Here is a 21,104-nt window from a genome sequence, read left to right on the forward strand (position 1 = left end):
TACCTCACCCACAAGCGTGTGAAAATTCTCAGCTGTTCTGGTGCCAGGACTAATGGGAGCTGCTTACAGTCTATGAGGACAATCAGACTTGGCCTCCTGCCTTCTTTCCATATAATTTTTAATAAGCCAGTAATATCTCTCCAAGCACTACAGACCTCTGGCTTGGACCAAGAAACCTGGAACTGTTTAAGAGAACATTAATTTCCTTTGAGCTAGGATTACAGGCCATCTAAAACTTCTTAATGAATGGCCACACTGCCTTTTTGAAGCATTTGTGTATTTGCCAACACAGACTTAAAGGTTACGTTAGATATTGGGAGTTGTCTTTTCTGGAAGTTAGGGTCTTCTAGAAGCTGATGGGCGATGGAGGCCTGATACTCTGCCATTTCTTTGGTGAGACCTCTGGACTGCTTTGTTCATAGTCCTCTCTCCCACATATGCTCCCCTGATGTCTTACTCTTTTATTTTATGGCTTTTTGGTAACTGAAACATTTAAGACTCAATTCCGCCACTTTGTTGAAGATAAAATCAAGTTCAAACCCTGCTTTATTTTATTTTTCAATTTTTTTTCGGACTGAACTAGTGAGGAAACTGTATGTGCAAACCCCAGAAAACCCACTTGAGACCTGATGCTAATTGGCTAGATAATGTTCAGCAGGACACGGCTCCACTGAGCCTCAATTACCTGATGAGGGTTAAACTGATGATTCTTTTTTTTTTTTGATAAAAACCATACATCCTTTTTATTTTTAAGTCATAAAGAGGTATCAAAATTAAAAGCAAAAATTACAGGGTAAGACTTAACAAAACTACTAGGAGCGTCAAAGGAAGTGAAAATGGGACTAGGCACGGGGCAATATGAATTAATGAACATGGGAAGGACAAGGATGGGGAGAACAGTGAGCATGTGCTGAAGATACTAGGGGAGAGGATCTGGTGAAAAATTTGATCTTAGACAAGCGCCTAGGTAAAGAAATAATGGGATAAGATTTCTAAACCCCACTATGTGCTTAAGAGTCATCCTCGCCATTGACGCTGTCTCTGTCATCCTCTCCTTCCTCAGCCTCTTTTTCATCATCCTTGATCAACTCCAGCTGGTCATCCCCCCGATCTTCATTATCATCATCATCCAGTAGGTCCCCCTCCTCAGCAGAGTCATCTGCACCCCCCTCAGACTCCATCTTCACATTAGTCTCATCTTTCTTCACGGAGCTGCTGCTCTGCTCCTCTTCTGACTTATCGTTCTTCATCTCTACTGCTTGTTTGCTCTGTTCCTTTTCAATTTTTTCCAGGTTTTCCAGGAGAGAATCCACTTTTTGTTTTATCTGGGTCAACTCCTTCTTAATGGCCTGAAGGTCATCTCCTTTCAGCTTTCCAGACTTGGAAGATCCCCGCTGTCCACTCTTAGAATTGAAGCCACTTTTGCCCCTTCGTGAGGTGTTTCCTGATACACGCTGACGTTTCGAGGGCACTACAGCCCGAGCAATAGGAGGAGGAGGAGGTACACGTGCTGGGTAACTGTACATCCTATCATAATAGTCCCGTTGAAAGTCATAGTCCAAGTCAAAAGAGGAGCCCTACATCTTCGCTGCAGATCGTTTCACACCTGCTTTTCCTCGGTTCACTTTTGGCTCTGCAGCCAGGTTAATACCTAAAACCTGGCCAGCAATCATTCTGCCATCCTCTCCTGCTACAGCAGCCCGGGCATTTCTCTCATTAACATATTGAACGAAGGCAAAGCCCTTATGAACCGAGCAGCCCACAATTTTGCCGTACTTCGAAAAGATTGCCTCCACATCAGATTTCTTGACCACAAGAGTGTTGAGATTCCCAATGAACACACGGGAGTTCATGGAGCGAGGATCTGTCTTGTTGGTAACGTTGCTGGCCATTGTGTTTGATGATAAGGTTTCTCACAAAGCTGAAAATGTAGCTGAAGATCAAAAAAATCTCACAGGAGGGGGGAGGGAGAAGAGATTCGATTCTGAGTCTCCTACTCCCGGATTCTGCGTGGAGAAACCGACTGCTGGACGAGGTCGGCAACGCGGACACAACCGCTCAGTTTTCGTCTCTTCACAAAATGGCCTAAACTGATGATTCTTAACCGGCTCTGACATTGTGTAAATTCAGCATGCTTGCTTCTGATTTCACAGTTTCCATGGGATCAGAGGATTGAAACGGCAATGGACTGCCCTTGATGTCCCCTTAAGACTCTAAATTGAACTGTGAGGAGCACCCTTTTTGGAATCTTTCAGTGACCCCCTTCTCTAAGGAGGAAGGGTGAAGTATGCTTTGTAAGAGAGATTGTCTATTTGACTTTTATCTCCTGCTTTCAAACACAGTGGTTCCACTAAGCTGCATCTTTTTTGTTCTTTTTGCTGTGAAAATAATTTTGTCAGAAAATGTAACCAGTGCAATTATACTGAAATTTCATATGAAATGTTAATAAAATGGATGTTTGACCAATAAAATACGTGATGCCAAATTAAAAGGACCAAAAGGGAATTCTGCTTTGGACCAAACTTCATGGGAAACAGGATAAAAAAGAAAATAATATCTTTGAGCTACTATATGAATTTCCCCAGAAATAAAAATATTGTTTATAATAAGTTGCTACATCTTTGGCTTGCTCAGAGGGAGTAAAACATAGTGGCCAAAGATGTGGATTCTAAGGGCAGATTTCTTAGGTTCAAATCCCAACATTGCTAGTTCTTATCTGCTAGCCCTGGGCAAGTTACTTAACTTGTTTGTGCTTCAGATTGCAGACTGTAAATTGGGGCTAATAACAGTATTTTCTCCAAAATGTTGTTGTGAGGATTGCGTTTATACACATAAGGCAGTTAGTAATGCCTGGCACATAGGAAGTGTTCAGTGTGCATTAGTGATTATTATTAGAAAGTCACAAACTTGAAATGAAAATGGTTTTCGAGTGTGAATATGAATATGTATGCATATTCATGAATTCATATGTATGCATATTCATGAGTTCATATGTATGCATATTTCTGCTCTAGGGCAGAAGGTTTGTTTCCATATTTTACTGAGAGGACATCTAGGACCTTAACCTATTGAAGGATTTTCCCAAGGCCACATGGCTGATCTGCAATGGGAAGAAAGAAATATTAACGTTTAGCCTGAATGATCTACAGATACCATAATTAGAGCACCTTTGTGGAGCAACAAATTGGCAATTACCCAGAATGCTTAGGAAAAAACATTCTGGTTAATTTAATCTTCTGACTAGCCAGTGAAATTTTTCTAGCATATCTGGGTGAGTAAATTACAATAATGGCTGCAAAAGCCTCTGAAAGCAAGATAACTAGAAAGTTCACAAATTTTCGGAAGTTCAGCAATTATGCTTTAGAATGTCAAATTAATAAAATTTAGAAAATCCAAATAAAAATGCCAATGAATATAAAAAACTGTGGGATGCAGCTAAGGGTGTACTTCGAGGGAGATTCTTAGCCTTAAATATTAGAAAGAAAGAAAGGTTGGAAATTGAAACATCTGTAACAGACACTGTATTGCCCAGGTTCTCCCATTTAGGACTGAAGTCCTCATTGCCTCAGTTGTTGGGAATGCCTGCAGCCAACAGTTTTCAGTTGAGTCTTCTTTGGGAAACTGCCCTTGACTGATGAAAGTCACCTTGCCCAGGTCACATTCTCTTCTCAGATATGGTCTACATCCAATAGCTAGTTGATGAGAGGATAAAGGTCTGGCTGCGCACCTCAGTCATACCTGTGGAATTTTAATTTATGGAGGTGACTGGGGGCCGGCAGAGAGAGGCCAATGCCCTGAAAGATTTTTGTTTTCTCTATCTTTCTTTACTGTTTTATTAGCAGCAGAAGAATGTGTTGTTATATTTTTAAGATTTTAAGTTTTGTTTTCAATACAAATGCAATACATAATTACTGTTAAAAAATCAGTACTACAAAAGAAAATTTAAAACTTTTGAATATCACCCCTTCATTTCATTTCCTAGAGGAAATGACTATTAGCAGTTTGGCGTACGGTCTCCTTGACAGATTTTCATTGCTTGTATTTCCCAAGAGGAGGGGGCATGCCATGTCACACAGGGCCGTGTGGGGAAGCACCAGGATTGGTCAGGACATACAGCAGGAGTGAGGGCCAAGTTTAGGCAAGATATTGTATTAGAATTTCTGCAGGAAAGGGAAGGCAGAGGCAATGGCTTAGGATTGTCTAGTTTGAATAATTCTGGCAGTCCTTGGGCCACAGGGGCTGTCCTAGTTGTCTGGTACCCAGGCCTGGGTTGATTTAGGGCAGGGAAATATTGACTGGTGTGTGAGTTAGATAGGGAAGTGGTTCAGAATGAGCTCTGAATCTCAGGGCAGCAGGAAACAACTCAGCCACAAGTTTGGCCTGTGACTAACAGATGTCACATGGACAAATAAAGAATGTCAGAAGACACAGAACACCCCTTAAACCAGATGGCATATCCCAGTACCAGTACTTGACCCTTTGGGCTTGGCAGAGGCCCTTGCTGGGTCTGCATTGCAGTTCAACTTCTTCCTCTGCCCCGTCCTGGTTGTTTCCCTCCCTTACAGGGACTGATCCTACAGGCCTATCCTGTACCCAGATCTTAGAGAGACCCTATTGTGCAATAGTATTTGTCTAAGAAAGTTAGTGCCTTCGTCCATTTGGGGTGCTATCACAATATACCATAGACTGGATGGCTTATAAACAGCAGAAACTTATTTCTCATAGTTCTGGAGGCTGGGAAGTCCAAGGTCAAGGTGCTGGTAGATTCAGTGCCTGGTGAAGGCTGGCTTCCTTTGTAGACATGCCTTCTTGTTGTGTTTGTATGACGGAAGCAACCAATGAGCTTTTTGGGGCTTCTTTTATGGGGGCACTAATCCCATTCATGACGGGTACTACTCTGATGACCTAATCACCTTCCAAAGGCCCCACCTCCAAATACTATTGCCTTGGGAGTTAGGATTTCAACACATGAGCTTTGGGAGGATGCAAACATTAGACCATAGCAGTTATACAATGGACAAAATAAACACGAATAATACAAAAGGGAGGGAATAATAGAGGTGGGAGTGGTAATTACTACAATAGAAAAGAAATGTGCAATAGCATCAATAAAGCCAAGGGTTTGAGATTTGAACAAGCTGATAAAAATGATAATGCTCTTATAAGACTGATTTAAAAAAAAAAAAGGATTACAGTGTAATATCAGTGCTTTGCAGGTCTGAGGTGGGAGGATCGCTTGAGGCCAGGAGTTCTGAGACCAGCCTGGGCAATGTTGCCAGACCCTAACACCAAAAAAACAAGAGAGAGAGAGAAAGCCAAGGCACAAATTATCACTCAGAAATATCTAGAAATCCTATAAACAAGAAAAACACAACACAGGAACATTATGAAAAATCAGCAGCAAATATACTAGAGTATTAATATTTGTTAAATTTAGGTAGTGGGAACATAGGTGATTATTACATTAACCTGTATATCTGATTATATATTTGAAGCGTCTAGCGTTATAAAATAAATAAACACTTTTTTTTAGAAAAACAAACTCAGTCGTGTCCTTTGTAGGGACATGGATGCAGCTGGAAACCATCATTCTCACCAACTATCACAAGGACAGAAAATCGAACACCGCATGTTCTCAATCATAGGTGGGAATTGAACAATGAGAGCACTTGGACACAGTAAGGAGAACATCACACACTGGGCCCTGTTGTGGGGTGGGGGGAGGGGGGAGGGATAGCATTAGGAGATACACTTAATGTAAATGACGAGTTTATGGGTGCAGCACACCAACATGGCATATGTATACATATGTAACAAACCTGCAAGTTGTGCACATGTACCCTAGCACATAAAGTATAATAATAATAAAAAAAAGAAAAACAAACTCAGTTTTCCAGTACTCACCCTGATTTTCTTCTCCTATTAATAATACAATCATTTTCCTTCTTTTTATAATTATAGAAGAATAATTCTATTCTAATTCTGTTAGAAGTATTTTCTTCTACTATTAATAACAAAATCATTTCCTTCCTTTTGTAATTATAATTATTGATGAAAAGAGCAAAGTGGTTTTTCTTTTGTTTTTGTTTCTGTTTTTTTGAGATGGAGTCTATTTCTGTTGTCTAGGTTGGAGTGCAGTGGCATGATCTTGGCTCACTATCACCCCCGCCTCCCAGGTTCAAGCAACTCTCGTGCCTCAGCCTCCTGAGTAGCTGGAATTACAAGCATGTGCCAACACACCCAGTTAATTTTTGTATTTTTAGTAAAGATGGGGTTTCTCCATGTTGGCCAGGCTGGTCTTGAACTCCTGACCTCCAGTGATCTGCTTGCCTTGGCCTCCCAATATTTATAGGTGTAAGTCACCATGCCTGGCTGGAGCAAAGAGATTTTGAGCTTCTATTAAGCAGTGGCCACTTCTTTAGGAACATTCCCTGAACTTCACCAAAGGCTCTTGACAACTCTGTGAGGTCATAACTATCCCCCTGGAAACAGAGGAGTCAGTGGAGACTAGTCAGAGGCCAGTGGGCCACAGTTACCAAGCTATAGTGAGTGTAGGAGCTGAGATCTTAATCCATGAATTTGACACCTGAACCCCAAGTGATTAGTGATAAGGGTATAATGCAATTCAGTAAATACTCACCACACTCTGGGGATATGGGATGTACGAGGCTGATGTAGCCCTCGTGCCGTGGACAGATGATTAAGTGATTCCAATGGGGGAAGCATGTTAAACCCTCAAATCTGTGAAGAGCAGAAGCCTCTGTTCTGCTCAGTGGGGAGAAAGTGGGTTCGAATTTTCATTTGTTGGGGTCAGTATCAATTTTCTGTGGCTGCCTTAACAAATTATCACAAACTGGTAGTTTGAAAATAGCAGAGATTTGTTCTCTTGGTTCTAGAGTCCAGAAGTTCAAATCAAGGGGTTGGCAGGGCTGCACTCCCGTGAAGGCTACGGTGAATCTGGAATGCAGAAACTGTTGCAGCTCCTCGGGGAGCTGAGGACCCTTGACAGAGGAGTCACCCTCAGCAGCCTGGAGTTGGTGTGTTAGGAGGGCAGTGTTTGCATAGAAACCCTACAATGGTTGAGGACTTGGTGGCCAGGCAACTGTTTCCAAGTGCTTCTTTTGGTGAAGCGCTCTGCCTTGTAGCTTTATGGCCTTTTAAAAGAAGCTGTTTCATATTTTTTAATGGTAGGCTTTGGGCCAGCATTATCATCTCTACCTTACCGATGTGGAAAATGCAGATAAGGAAATGCCAAGATGTTAAATGAGTTGTCCAAGATTTTGTAGCCAATGGCGGTAGAGCCAGGATCAGCATCTGGGCCCTGTAAACGCTCTGACTGTGAAGGTGTTACCCATACTGGACTGTGTCAGGGCCTCTATCTCTCCAGAGCAGCTGTTTGCCCCTAGCTGAACCCAGAAGGGGTATCTGCAGAACCAGAGGCAGATGGACCATCAGACTTGGAAGGGACTTTAGAGCTGCCTCTTGTTTTTAATGATACTTAGAAAGATGAGTGACCTTCCTCATGTCCTATAACTAGTTCATGGCAGACTGATCCCAAAGATTTGGAACACAGTCAGAACTTTCTGCTTTCTCCTAAGAACCAGATGGCGTCAACTCGGAGCTCCTCATAAACTTCATTCAAATACAAAAAAGGCAGAACAGAGAAAATTATTACTTTTCCCATCTAGAAGAAGCATGGCAATTAGAATTTCTGGGCCTCCATCCATTTATCATAAAGAGATGATGGGGGAACAATATGATAAATAATAGATATTATCAAACTTTCATTTTAGTATCATGGTTGACTTCTGCTGGAAGTTAATAGCTTGGCATTGCTAAGCACACTCCCTAGAAGCCGTTTTGTTCTTGGCTGATCAATCCAAAAATGGTTTTAAAAGTTTGGAGTGTAGTCTCATCTTAAGTTAGCTAAGATAGGCTGAGGATTAAGGCACAAATCCAACTTTACTTTTCTATTAAGAAATAACACTTTTATTAAAACATTATTACAGATTATAAGGGGCATATTAACTTTGCCACTAACCGGCTATGTGACCTTGGAGAAGTGACTCACCTTGGTGTTCTCATTGTGTATATAAAACACCCACCTCCCAGGGTGAGCAGAGAATTCAATCAGGTAAGAAAATTTATGCAAAGTGCTTTCAGCAGGCCCAAAACTGATCTGTCTGTGATTGCTTCTGGTTACTAGAAGCTAATCTGGGATTCTTGGCTCCTAGGAGGTGGGCCATTCATCTCAGAGCAGATCATCTTTGTCCAGGAAAGAATCCTTTGGGGGTCTCTCTTGGTTTGTCAGTGCAGTATAAGGCAAATGGACCTTCATTTTTAGACAATGGGGTGGAACTTACCATCTTGCATACAAAACCCAGGGACCTAGTCTACTGTCAGGAAAGATGGAGATCACCTGATTATGATCTGCAGGCAGAGAAAGCATCAGAGACTGAAGGAGAACTTGTGTGACAGTCAGGAGAGTCAGATCGAAGTCTCAATACAGGGATGGAGGGTTCTCCAGATACACAGTACCAATAGGGTGTGTGTGTTTGTGTGTGTGTGTGTGTGTGTGTGTGTATGCATGCAGAGAGAGAGAATAGCGAGCGAGTGAGAGAGACTTATTTTAAAGCACTGACTCACACAATCACAATTATGGAGGCTGGCAAATCCAAAATTTGCTGGGTGGGCCTGCAGGCTGGAGACCCAGGACAGAGCCAATGTTGCAGTTTGAATTTGAAGACCATCTGCTGTCACAATTCCCTCTTGCTTGGTGGGGAGGTTAATTTTGTGTCTTATTCAGGCCTTCAACTGATTGGATGAAGACCACTCACATTACAGACAGCAACGTGCTTTACTCAAAGTCCACCAACTTAGATGTCAACATCATCCCCAAACACCCTCATAGAAACATTCAGAAAAGTGTTTGACCAAATATCTTGGTACTATGGCCCAGCCAAGCTGTTGTATAAAATGAACCATCACAGAGTGTTCACAGGGAAGTTGCTGGTTTGGGCAGAAGTTGAGATCTACTCAGAAAATTATTTTGGACCCAGTCACCCTCACAAGTGATGTGTTTGAGGGAATAAGAGCTAAACAAAAGTTATGGGAATGTGAACTGCAAGACTTGTATTGTTGGTGCCTAGAGTAAGGCAGCATAATAGCCTCCATAAGTAGGTGCGGCCCAGCAGCAGGAGCAAGTATGTTAGGCAAGCTGCACAGAGCTTGTCTTCAACAGTGACACCTGTGGCCACGCAAGGCAATGACAGCAGTAAATAGATCAGACTCCGCTTCTCCAAGTGAACCTCAGAGGCAGGAATGACCCCTTCTAGACGAAGCAAGCCTCTAAGTATTTCAAACAATTATGATATAGGTGCAGGGTGCGTTCAGGTGTGTGTAAAGGTGACCTCAGGGAGAAAAGTGCTTCTGCTAGTTGGACACAAAAGCCTTTGGTGATTGACTGGCAAAGTTCAGGGGTGTCCACTGTGCACTGAGTTGGTAAAACAAAGAATACAGGTTGCCACAAAAAAATTAATAAGGGACAACTTCTTTCCCTCACTTTGCAGCATACACAAAAATAGCAGAAGCTTTAGCAGAGTCCCCCATGCTGTAGGTGACAGAGCTTGAGCAGTGGTTTCTTCTTGTTTACCTTCTGGCTTTTCCCAGGAAGCAGCTTAGGTTTGAAGCAGCATTTCACTTTCCATCTCTAAACAAGCACCCATATGTTTAAAACTCTGGGAGTTCTCACTCCTCTTTCTGGAGTCAAGGGTGTTCCCTGAGGGGTGAAGGAGGGGGTGTGTGCTTTGGAAGGTCAGGAAGGTGACATTTATCAAGTGTCTGCCATGTGTCAGGACAAGGCTGGCTGGATGTTTAATCTCGAATACATCTTGATATGGTTTTGATGTGTGCCCCACCCAAATCTCATGTCCAATTGTAATCCCCAGTGTTGAAGGTGGGCCCTGGTGGGAGGTGACCGGATCATGGGGGTAGACTCTCCATGAATGCCTGAGCACCATCCCCTTGGTACTGTTCTCAAGATAGTGAGTGAGTTATCACAAGATCTGGTTATTTAAACGCTGTAAAACATCTTCCCTCTCTCTTCCTCCTGTTCCAGCCACATGAAGACACCTGCTCCGGGTTTGCCTTCCACCATGAGTAAGTGCTCCCTGAGGCCTCCCCAGAAGCAGAATCATCATGCTTCCTGGACAACCTGCAGAACCATGAGACAGTTAAACCTCTTTTCTTTATAAATTACCCAGTCTCAGGTACTTTTTATAGCAATATGAGAACAGACTAATACATATCTACATATCCTCAAACCACCTGAGGAAGTGGGTCCTGATGCCCTATTTTATATGGGGAAACTGAGGCACAGAGAATTTCAGTAACACATCCATGGTCACCAACCCCACAAGCGTCCATCAGAACTGGGAAAGGAGATGATTCTCTGCACCGAAGCTAACCTGGAAATGTATGAATTCTGTGGATACTTTCTTAGGAAGCATAGGACTGCTCCCATCCCCCAGAAAGAACTCCTTGGCGTGCAGACAAGAGTTTTTCCACCACAACAATCTGCTTGCAGGATTTCTTCTCTGAGGCCAGTGGAGGAACATGGGTAGCGTTGTTTTTCATGGCTCAGTTGCCCAGCAATCTGCAATTGCAAGATGGTAGGAAGGACTCCTCTTACTTTGTGGTAACCTAAAGCAAATCCTGGGCAAATCTCTCTGAGGACTGGGCTTAGTGGCAGGGAATGGGCTTTTCCCACCTCCCCCTCCTATACTGTAGACCCTGCAAGTGTAACCTATAACAGATTTCATCACAGAGAATCATATAAAAATAGCAAAACCACTTACGATCCTGTGTTGGAAAGTGAATAACTTACAGTTTGGGAAAGGTTCCTTCTATTAAAACTACCAAGCTGCTTCCTACCCATAATTTTTTTTTTTTAATTTTAAATAATTTTATCTCCAAATAAGAAACTCTTGCAGGCATGAGGCAATACTTGCCTAGGATTTGAGGTTAGATGTTCTTGATGAAAAGTCTGATGTACTCTGTGCGAGACTGGGTAAGTCAGTGAATTTCTCTCAGCCTCAGTTTCCTCATCTCTGAAAGGGACTGTAACATCTGTGCCTGGTTGCTGTGAGAGCCAATTGCATTTGGGGAGGTGAAAAGTCCATAAATTGTCAAGAGCTGAACTCACGTGAAGTATTACTATTATTCATAGTTGTAATATATAGATCTTACGATATCATAAGGGAGGTTTTGCCTTTCTGGGGACTGGCTGAGTAGATCACGAAATTCATGGCAAAAGGCCATATGAATTCCTCCATAAAGGGTTCAGAGTCAGCACCGGAGGGCACTGGTGAGAACTGAGCTCTTTTCCCCCCTGCGGCTGGGAGCTGGCACGGGTAGGGGCTGGGGTGGCTGAGGCTCCTGCCCCCAGTCGCCTGGGGCAGCTTTGCAAATTGGGTGTGATGTCATGGCTTGCCACAGAAGTGGGGGTACTGAGGTTAGGCGCAGGGTCTCTGGAGTTCACCTCCCTGGATTCAAAGCCTGACCCTGCTATTTTCTAGTGTAGAGGTTTTGAGCAGTTGATTTTTACCTCCTGGCTCCTTATCAGCAAAATGAGGATATAATGGTAATAATAGAATGCCTCATAGGGTCACCATGAGGATGAAGAGCTTCAATAAGCACAGTGGGTGGTGCCCATTGTGGCACAGGGGCAGTGTGGAGACTGCTGGATTTCACGCAGCCCTTTCTCTAAGTGTCCATATCCAGCATGGCTCCTGGCTGCTGCCAGTCACTCTGCAGCTCCTGTCCACTCCCCACCCACAGCTCAGGCCCTTTCCTCTGTGACAATCTGGGAAGCCGCAGGGCAGAATCCACCCTTCCCTGATCCCCCTGCCTTGGAAGCATCACCCAGTGTACGCAGGCTTGTGTAGCGCTCTTACTTGGGTCAGGCCAATCCCTTGGGGTCACAGAGGATTACGTCCCATTAGGGGTGATACTCAAGACCGGGTTCCACTTGGGTTTTCCGTTGTGTTGCTCAGGGCTTGAGCCTTCTGAGAGGGGACCCCCGCCCCACCCCTGCCTCACTGCCCTATCTGAGCCCCATCCAGTTCCCTCTCCAAGCCTCTCAATGTGAAACTTTACCCCTCTTTCTGGGAATGGATTCAGGGCACAGTAAGGGAGTCATCTGTGGGTATCCTGAGCTCTGGAGTTGGGAGATGTGTAGCAGCACTAACCTGGGTGGGCGCTGGTGCTCTTTTCTGCTTAGCCTCTCGCGAGTTCCCTGAGCTCAGCATTGGCGAACATGCCCTACTGTAACCTGAGCTCTCACCTCAATCCCCACCCCACTCCCAGCACCAGTGGCAGGCTGGCAGCCCCTCTTCCTGTGATCCATCTTTCAGAGATGTGTGCCGCTTGGCTTTGGTGATTCCGTGGTCTATTTCCATCTTGAGAAAAGATGATTTTCCCTGTCAGTAAGGCTAGGACCCTGCCCTTGGAAACAATGGGGTCTATTATGCCCATGAGGAACAACTGAGTTAGCAATTGAGTCAGGGACTGTTCTGAGCATGTTACAAAGACCAGAATCTCCCTCTGCTGGTGCTGGCTTATGGGGAGGTGCAGGCAAATCATGAAATGTGACTCCCATCTTCATGCTTCTGCCTTCTCCTAGGGGCTTACCTTGGAGAATGGCACCACCGTCTCTGATCAGTTACTCAAGCCTTGAACCCATTGCCACATTTGAGTCTTTCCCCTCCCTCGGAGCCCATATCCTACTGCTCAGTGGTGTCTCGTGTCGTCCTTATTTAGTCACTTGACAAGCATTGGCTGGGTCCCTGCTGTGTGCCCTGCACTGCACTGAACATTAAGAGTACAACACAGTCTCTGTGCTCAGGGTTTTGCAATCCCGAGGGATCAAGATGCAGAGATTATGGAGTCCATCAGCCCTACAGCCTGTATCTCCTGCTATGGGAGCGGAGTGGGAAGGACACCGAGGCTCACAGAGGCTGTGCACAATCACATGGCACCAGCAGCAGAGCCCCGTGCCCAGGTACCTGGAAATTGCATCCATCCCTGGACTGTGGTGGGTCCATGGAGCTCAGGGCGGGGATGGGGCTCGTTCCCGGGCTTCACACGGGTGGGCTCAGCCACCCCCGTGGGCGTTTCAGCTCCAGCATTCTCTGGGCCAAGATTAAACGTTAATTTATAATGGGGTCTGCTGAAGGTATCTTTGGTTGCAGCCGCGAGGCAGATTACTCTGGAATCTCAGTGGAATGAATCAGAGGCCTGCTTTTGGCAGTAAGCATCTGAGGCTTAACCAGGGAAAGATGACAATTTATGCTGCGTCGAAGAAGATGATAACTTTCTTGTTTTACTCCCAGAAGAACAGCATGGGTAAGGGTCTGAAGATAGAAAACCAAAGCTGTGTCGGCTGGAAAACTTTTGTTTTTATTTATGAGACTGATTTGTATATGTTAAGGCCAATTGGTAGAAATTGGTCCATTTGCAAATTGGCAGACAGAGAAAAATCTTGATTCAGGACTGAAAGCAACCAAGCTAAGACAATAAAAAAGAATCACTTTCATTAAGTTAAAAAAGCAGACCCCTATTCAAACTTTTTTTCCCTTAAATTCTTAACTTCTCTCATTGCGAATGAGTTTGAGATAGTTTACAGAGACACAATGTAACAGGATAAAGATAAATAGATTAAGAAATCAAGATGAAGGGAAAATAAAGAAAGGATAATAGAATAAAGCCAGAGAAAAGAAAGATAATCAACAGAACTATATATGATACTCTTGGGAGCATTGAAAATAATATTTAAAAATCTTTTAAATTGAGGTATAATGTGCATATATTAAGTACAAAAGTCTTAAGTGTTTAGCTAGTTCAATGAAGTTTGTGGGCCCAAAATTACCTGAGAGAGGTCTCAATCAACTTAGAAAGTTTATTTTGCCAAGGTTAACAGCCTCAGGAGCTCCTGATGATAAGTGTCCATGACAGTCGGGGTGTGGCTTGCTTTTATACATTTTAGGGAGACATAATACATCAATCGATACAGGTAAGATTTACATTGGTTTGATCTGGAAGGAGGGTACAATTTCAAGTAGGATGGGGGGCACTTTCTGGTCATAGGTAGATTTAAAATGTTTCTATTTGGTAATTGGTTGAAAGAGTTATTATCAATAGAAAGGAATGTGTGGGTTACAGTAAGGGGTTGTGAAGGCCAAGGCTTTATCATCCAGCTGAAGCCTCCAAGTAGCAGGCTTCGGAGAGAAAAGATTGTAAGTGTTTCTTACCAGACTAAGGTCTGTGTTGATGATAATGCTGGAGGGTAGATGAGGCATGTTCGATCCTCTCTTCCATCATGTCCTGAACTCGTTTTTCAGGTTGACTCTGGAATGCCGTTGACCAAGAGGAGGGGTCCGGTCCATTCAGATGGTTGGGGGGAGGCCTTAGAATTTTATTTTTGGTTTACAGGATTTACGTGTGTTGCCACCAGGTGACCACGACCGATAAAGATATAACACCCTTGTAGATCCCGTTAGGCTTCCCCTTCTCATCAGCGCCTCTGAAGAGGTGGCCACTACTCAAACTTTTCTCATCATATATTAGTTCTGCCTGTTCTTAAGCCTTCATGTAAATCAGATTACATGGTAAATACTCCCTTGTATCTGTCTCCCTTCACTGCTACATCTGTGAGGTTCACTCATGTTGATGCAGGCAGCTGTACTCTCCTCTCCTTCACTGCTGCAGAGTACTCTTTATATCTCATGTGATGGACTTATCCATTCTACTGGTGAGGGAAATTTGGGCCATTTCTACTTTTTGGCTTTATACATGAAGGTGCTGTGAACATTCTTGGGCATGTGATATGGTTTGGATCTATGTCCCCACCCAAATCTCATGTTCAATTGTAATGCCCAATGTTAGAGGTGGGGCCTGGTGGGAGGTGATTAGATCACAGGGGCAGAGTTCTCATGAATGGTTTAGCATCATCCCTGCTTGGTATTGTATAGTGCGTAAGTTCTCACTGGGATCTGGTTGTAAAAGTGTGTGGCACCTCCCCTCACCTAATCCCCTGCTTTTCTCCTGCTCTGGTAATGTAAAATGCTGGCTTCCTTTTCACCTTCCACTATGATTGTAAGTTTCCTGAGGTCTCCCCAGAAGCAGATGCTACCATGTTTCCTGTACAGACTGCAGAACTATGAGCCAATTAAATATCTTTTATTTATAAATTACCCAGTTTCAGATATTTCTTTACAGCAATGTGAGAACAGCCTTATACAGTATGACTCTTGAGGGGACATAAACACTCATTTCTGCTGGGTATGTATACCTAGAAGTTGGGTTGCTGAGTCATATTGTATGTGTATGTTTAGCTTTAGTAGAAAATGCCAAGCATCTTTCCCAAGTACAGGCATACCTCACTTTAGTGTGCTTTGTGATACAGTCGTTGTACCATTTTAGACTTCTATCAACAGCACACAAGAGTTCCTGTTGTTTCATATTCTGTCAGCACTTGATACTGTCAGTCTTTAATTTCAGCCATTCCCATAGGGGCATGGTCGTTCTAGAAGACTTTTTCCTCCTTTTCAGCAATCATTTCCCCTTCTTTGGATGAAAGCATTGATTTCCAATAGAAGCCATCATTCGCTAGCCCTGAGGAGGATCACATGACCCAGGTCTAAGACAGGGCATCACTTTGCCCTGACATAGTAATTGGTGTGGTGTGAGCCACATAGGTAGATGCCTGAGCTGGTCCAATAAGAGTGAATCTCTGGCCTTTTGCCAGAATTTAAGTGGCTATTCTGTAGCTGTGAGGGGAGAATTGGTCTAAGAACAGAGTTAACATGAGAGAGTGAGCCAAGAAGACAGGAGCAAAGGCAGCTCGCCAAGACTGTTGGACTCCTGACTGTGGTTGTGTCCAGAACTACATCTATCCCTAAAGGCTATATTTTCTCTTTTATGCTTCAGCCAGGTTGAATCAGGTTTTCAATTATTTGTCATCCAAAGAATCCTATTCAATGTCCATCAAGTCCTAAAAGCCCACTTCAGCATTATTCTGAATACAAGAGGCTTCCTTACTTGTGAATCTTTTCTCCACTTTCAGAACCTCCGCAGGGGCTATGCTCTCCCCAGAGAATGCTCTTGCTCTTGCAGGCCTGGATCCTTCCCATTCTTTAGGGAAGAAATGTCCCCTCCTCCAGTATTCTGTAGCAAGGTACTTGTGCTGTTCTTTCACAATTTCTCATTTGTTTATTAGTTATTGATGGAATTTTGCCATCTCTCTGTGATTTACATGAGGTCAGACACAATCTCTATTTTGTTCTCACTGGAAACCTTGTGCCTTGCAGAGTGCCTGGCCCATCAAGGCATGCAATAAATTTTTGTTGAATGAATGAATAATGAATGAATATAACTGTGTCTTAACCTTGGTCTGGGCTCACATCGACCTGGCCTGGAATGACCCAGGTGTCAGGTCAGTTCCCCTGGGCCCATCCTACACATCTGAGTTTGGATTCTCCCAGAAGCAAAACCTGAGACAGACTTGAGAGGAGGGGGAAGTGAGATAGGGAAGGGGAGCCAGACAACCAATAATGTGTTAGAAACCAGGTGTGGCTCATGCCTGCAGGGAGCTCTGAGAATAATTGTAGTCAGGCAACCCAAACTTTTTTCACCCAAGGGAGAGGGAGCTGTGGTATTTATACCCCAACTCCCCCATGTCAGTGACTGAGGGCTATTTACTGGGAGGAATGGATTCCTGACACTTCTAGCTTTGCCTGTGGTGGCCAGAGAAAGCCATCAGGCCAGAAAATACAGGGGCAGACATTGGGAAATGGGGCAGTATGCTTTGCAAGGTGAGGGTGAGGGGATAAAGGTGTGGCCCCCATAGCATATGAACTACAGCCTTATTGAGGTTCTTCCCATTACCTGCTGTCCTGGGGAAGCTATTCTGAAGGGCAAAGCACCTGCTCTGTACCTAGTCTGAACCTACCACCTCCTTTGTGGCTGTGCGGCTTTACCCAATTCACTTTACCAGGATGGTCAAATCCCTCACCTATGAAATGCAGACAGCAGGCCACACCTGCAGTGTTGCTGGCAGGACTGCAGGCATGGATGGCTTCTCAGCACCTGGCAAAGGTTCTGGCCATAGCAGTTGTTCACAGCTCAGTTTCCTACCTCTCTGCCCAAGGGCTGTTCCTTCTAGCAGGCTTGCACTGTACTTCTCCTCAAGGACAAGGTGCAAAATGGAAGCTCAGTGTAACAAGTCTGAAGCGAGGGTTGTTTGTAATGCTGGTGGCTCCTGAACATCCCATCTCTAAGCTCTTGTAATTGTGCTTACTGGAGGACATACCTTTCCCACTGACGTGCACTGGGGGCCCACGGTCGGCCGGGGATGGCCACTAGCCAAAAGAGGATTAGACCATTTCTGAAAAGTCTTAAGCAAACAAATAAATAACTATCCCCACCACCCCCCTGCCACGCTGGTGGAGAATGCTTTCTCAGTTTAATTTCAAACAGCTCCTCTTTGTGGGCCGAGCAGCCGCAGGCCACATTTTTTGAGGCACAGGACCCCGAATAGACTTCCCTTTGGATCCCAGCAGAAGACTTTGCCTGGGGGACTTTTCCCATTGCCAGGAAGGATAAAATTGCCATGACTCGACCCAGAGCTCAAGCCCTTAACAGTTCTCAAAACCCTTTCTGGTCCAGCTTCTCTTTTGACTTTTGAAATCAGCCCTACTGTGAGCAAGCCAGAGTGGCCTCATTATATCAACTTTGACAAAGATCGAGGGAAGCCCAGAGAGGGACAGCTACCCATCTAGCATCACACAGCAAGAGCCAGAGTAGGGACCTTGCCTGCTGGCTCCTGCTGGGGACACTTTCCCCAGCATGGCCCTCTGCACCCCAATATCAAATCCCCCAAGTTCCGGAAGGGAAGCGACGCCAGGCCCTTCCTGCCTTTTAAAGAGACTTCTCTTCTTCTCTCCACCCCCTTCTTCTTTAGTAAGTAGAACCATTAGTTTTTATTGACGGGACTAATGCTTTTCATTTAGGGCCAATTACAATAGGAAGGGAGACGCTTAAGGGTAACTGGGTGATGAAAGGCCCCCATTAGGGAACAAGCTCAGGAGCTGCTGTTTCCCATTTGTAATGCTGGTTCCACATGCGAGTCATATTTAAGCCATAAACGGTGGCGCCCAGGGAGCACTCGTGGATTGCCTTGAGAAACCCAATACTTTTATCAAATCTCCAGATGGCCGTGTCTTTGAGAAACCATTTATTTAATTTATTTTTTCCCCTTAGAGATGCTTAGATTCTCAGAAGCTGGCTCCACCTAACCCCATGGACCTTCCAGTAGCATCTATGCTCCTGCTTGAAATAATTGTCCTCTGGATTTTACTGGCACCCCAGTGGCTGCTTGTAAACTCTTGCTCATTTTTTTTTCCTTTGCTTTTTGCAATTTTGCTCCGTAGGGGAGAAAATAAAGATGTGCTCAGTGCTTTCCTGGTGTTGGGTGCTGGGTTCCACCCTTCACTTACCTTAGATCATTTGGTCTGTGTAGGACCCCACCAGTTGTACCCATTTCACAGATGAGAAAACAGAGGCTCCCAGTAGCCCCTTCGCTTGCCTAAACCAGGAAGTGGCAGAGGAGGGACGCCAACCCAGGGTACTCTGCCTCCTTTCAGGGCTGCAAATAATTTGCAACCTACACTGAAAATGTCTAATAGCCTGATATATTGTCTATTTACAAAGTATTTTTCCCCCTTTAAACCAGAGACTTGGCAGGGCCCCGTGATTACGTAGTGGTTCCCCAGATGATTATGATGCGGTGTCTGGACTTCGTGGAAAGTTTTGGCATTAGTGGCCGCCTTTTGTTTTTTCTTTTCTTAAGGTTTGTGAAAGTAAACTGGCGCTTGCCCTGAGGGGCCTGGGCAAGTGGGGGCTGGAGCTGCAGCGGCAGGGTTAGGCAGGCTGCAGGCCCGGGAGGGGAGGGCGAACATAAACAGAGAAATGAGAGTGTAAACAGCAAATCAGCCTGGGACAGACACTCAAGGGATGGGCAGGAAGGGAATTCTGTCTGGGGTTGGTGGAAAATGAAGAAGGAAGTTGGAATCTGCTTTGAATCCTTTGAATCCTGCGGGCAGACTGACTTCAGGAGGGTGGGAAAGCCCAGAGTGCGTGGGGAAGTCTCCTGTTCCTGCTTGAGATGTCATTCCCGGGGTTGGAGAGTACCCATGCCCAGCCCAGGACCTACAAGGACAAATGCCGTTCTCCACTGACAAACTCCAACTGGGGGCAAGGTGCAGATGAACAATGGAATCAGTGCATTCAGTATGTTCTGCAGCAGATAATAGCAGCTCCACAATAGTGTTCCCATTTCATTCTGCACTGCAAGGCTTTGCAGTACCAGCACTGGTCTCATTTTAGGGACGAGAAAGTTGAGTTCCAGGAGGCTGTCATTAGCTAAAATCTCCTAAATTGTAAGTGGGAGGCTGGGATTCAAACCCCTTTTCAGATTCCAAAATTGGAGCTTTTCAGCTCTCATCATTGCACAGAGCCACCTCTCTGGTAGAAGGCAGAGAATGGGGGGAAAGGCACCAAGGAGGGAGGGGACCACACAACTTGAGGTCAGGAAAGGCTTCCAGGAAGAGGTGATGCTGGAACTGAGCATTGGCAGGTGGAAGGGGCAAGTATTCTAGGCAGACAAATGGACTGGACAAAGGTCTGGAGGCTTCACCCCACCCAGAATGCATGGGGAACTGACCAGAGTTTGGAGAGGTTGAGGCAATGGAGGCTTTGGTGGTGGAGTGAGGAAGGGAACCCCAAGCAGCCCTGCCTGTCACCAAGCCTGGGTGACATGCGTTTTGTAAGTGAAGTCTGATGGGACAGTGGAGCATGCACATGGGCAGAGGAGCTCCAGGCTATGTGTGTGCCCAGTGTTCCTGTGACCCTGTTTGCACAAAGCATCTTTGAGGCCCCAGAGGCACAGGATGCATAGGAATTCAGGAGGACTCAAATCAAGTCCAAGGAAAGCAGGTTACATGTGTGGCTATGGAGGTGGGGGGCGGGGAGGAGTAAGAAGAAACTATACTTTCTGTTCCAACCAGGACATGCTTCAAATGCAGGAAGAAGACAGTGACATTCTAAGCAATGGGAACAACCCATTCTATCCTTGCCTTTTCCTGCTGCTTCCTTGGTACAAGACAACCACCTATGCTGACAACGATGACAAAGAAAGACAAGGAAGGATAGGGAAATCACAGGCTTTTTTTCCACTCGGTACTTCCTTAGTCCTCTGTAAGCTGAAGGTAGAAAGTGGTGGCAGAATGCATGCATATCAAAACGTGAACTAAAAACAGCTGAATTTTCTTCGTGCAGTGTTCCCAGTTCTGGAAAGAAAGACATGCACATTCAGATATGAGATACGCCATATGAATGTGTGATTTTTGCGATTTCACCTACAAGTTAAATACTCTTATATGTGCATTAAAACTGGCATCACACACTATGAAATTGAACCATGAAATTCATGCTAATAATATGAAATTTTAATTTAAAAAACTTACAATGACATTAAATAACAAATTAAAATACACCACAGCAAGTCCAGAGAGACTGCAGAAGAATGGGAAACACTTTACATTTTTGTACATTTGTTTTTTTGTTCTGTTTTCACAACAAGGGACCCTGAGCTCAGCTCCTGGGGGGCCATCTGCTTTTTAGGCCATGGCTTTGTCTTCTGGGACAGCAATCTTCACAAGTCCTGACACCTCTCCAGGCCTCAGTCTCCCCACTGTTAAAATGAAAGGAGCAGGAAAATAGATCAGAATTGTGGACAGAGACTAGACTTGGTCAGACAGAATGGGGGTTGGGACCCTGGCTGTACCAGCTCATAGCTGTGCATTTGGACATATGGTTTAATCCCTCAGAACCTTGATTTCTTCGTCTGAAAAGTAAGGCCACCATGCTCACTTTGCAGTGTGACTGTGCGCGTCGACAGGGTGTGTGCTGACTCTGGGGGCAATCTTAAACAAGTTGCCTGACCTCAGCTTCAATGTCTTCATCCAGAAAATAAGGAAAATCATACT

General features: G+C 44.7%; 1 pseudogene across 1 annotated transcript; it reads right to left on the bottom strand.

The window, feature by feature from the left end:
• Positions 1-713: 713 nt before the first annotated feature.
• On the bottom strand, positions 714-2,080 carry LOC111539135 (annotated as a pseudogene). The gene has a single exon (XR_002730591.2). The product of XR_002730591.2 is annotated as a heterogeneous nuclear ribonucleoprotein C pseudogene (transcript).
• Positions 2,081-21,104: the final 19,024 nt, after the last annotated feature.

This window comes from Piliocolobus tephrosceles, chromosome 3 (assembly GCF_002776525.5).
Source record: "Piliocolobus tephrosceles isolate RC106 chromosome 3, ASM277652v3, whole genome shotgun sequence".
Lineage (NCBI taxonomy): Eukaryota > Metazoa > Chordata > Mammalia > Primates > Cercopithecidae > Piliocolobus > Piliocolobus tephrosceles.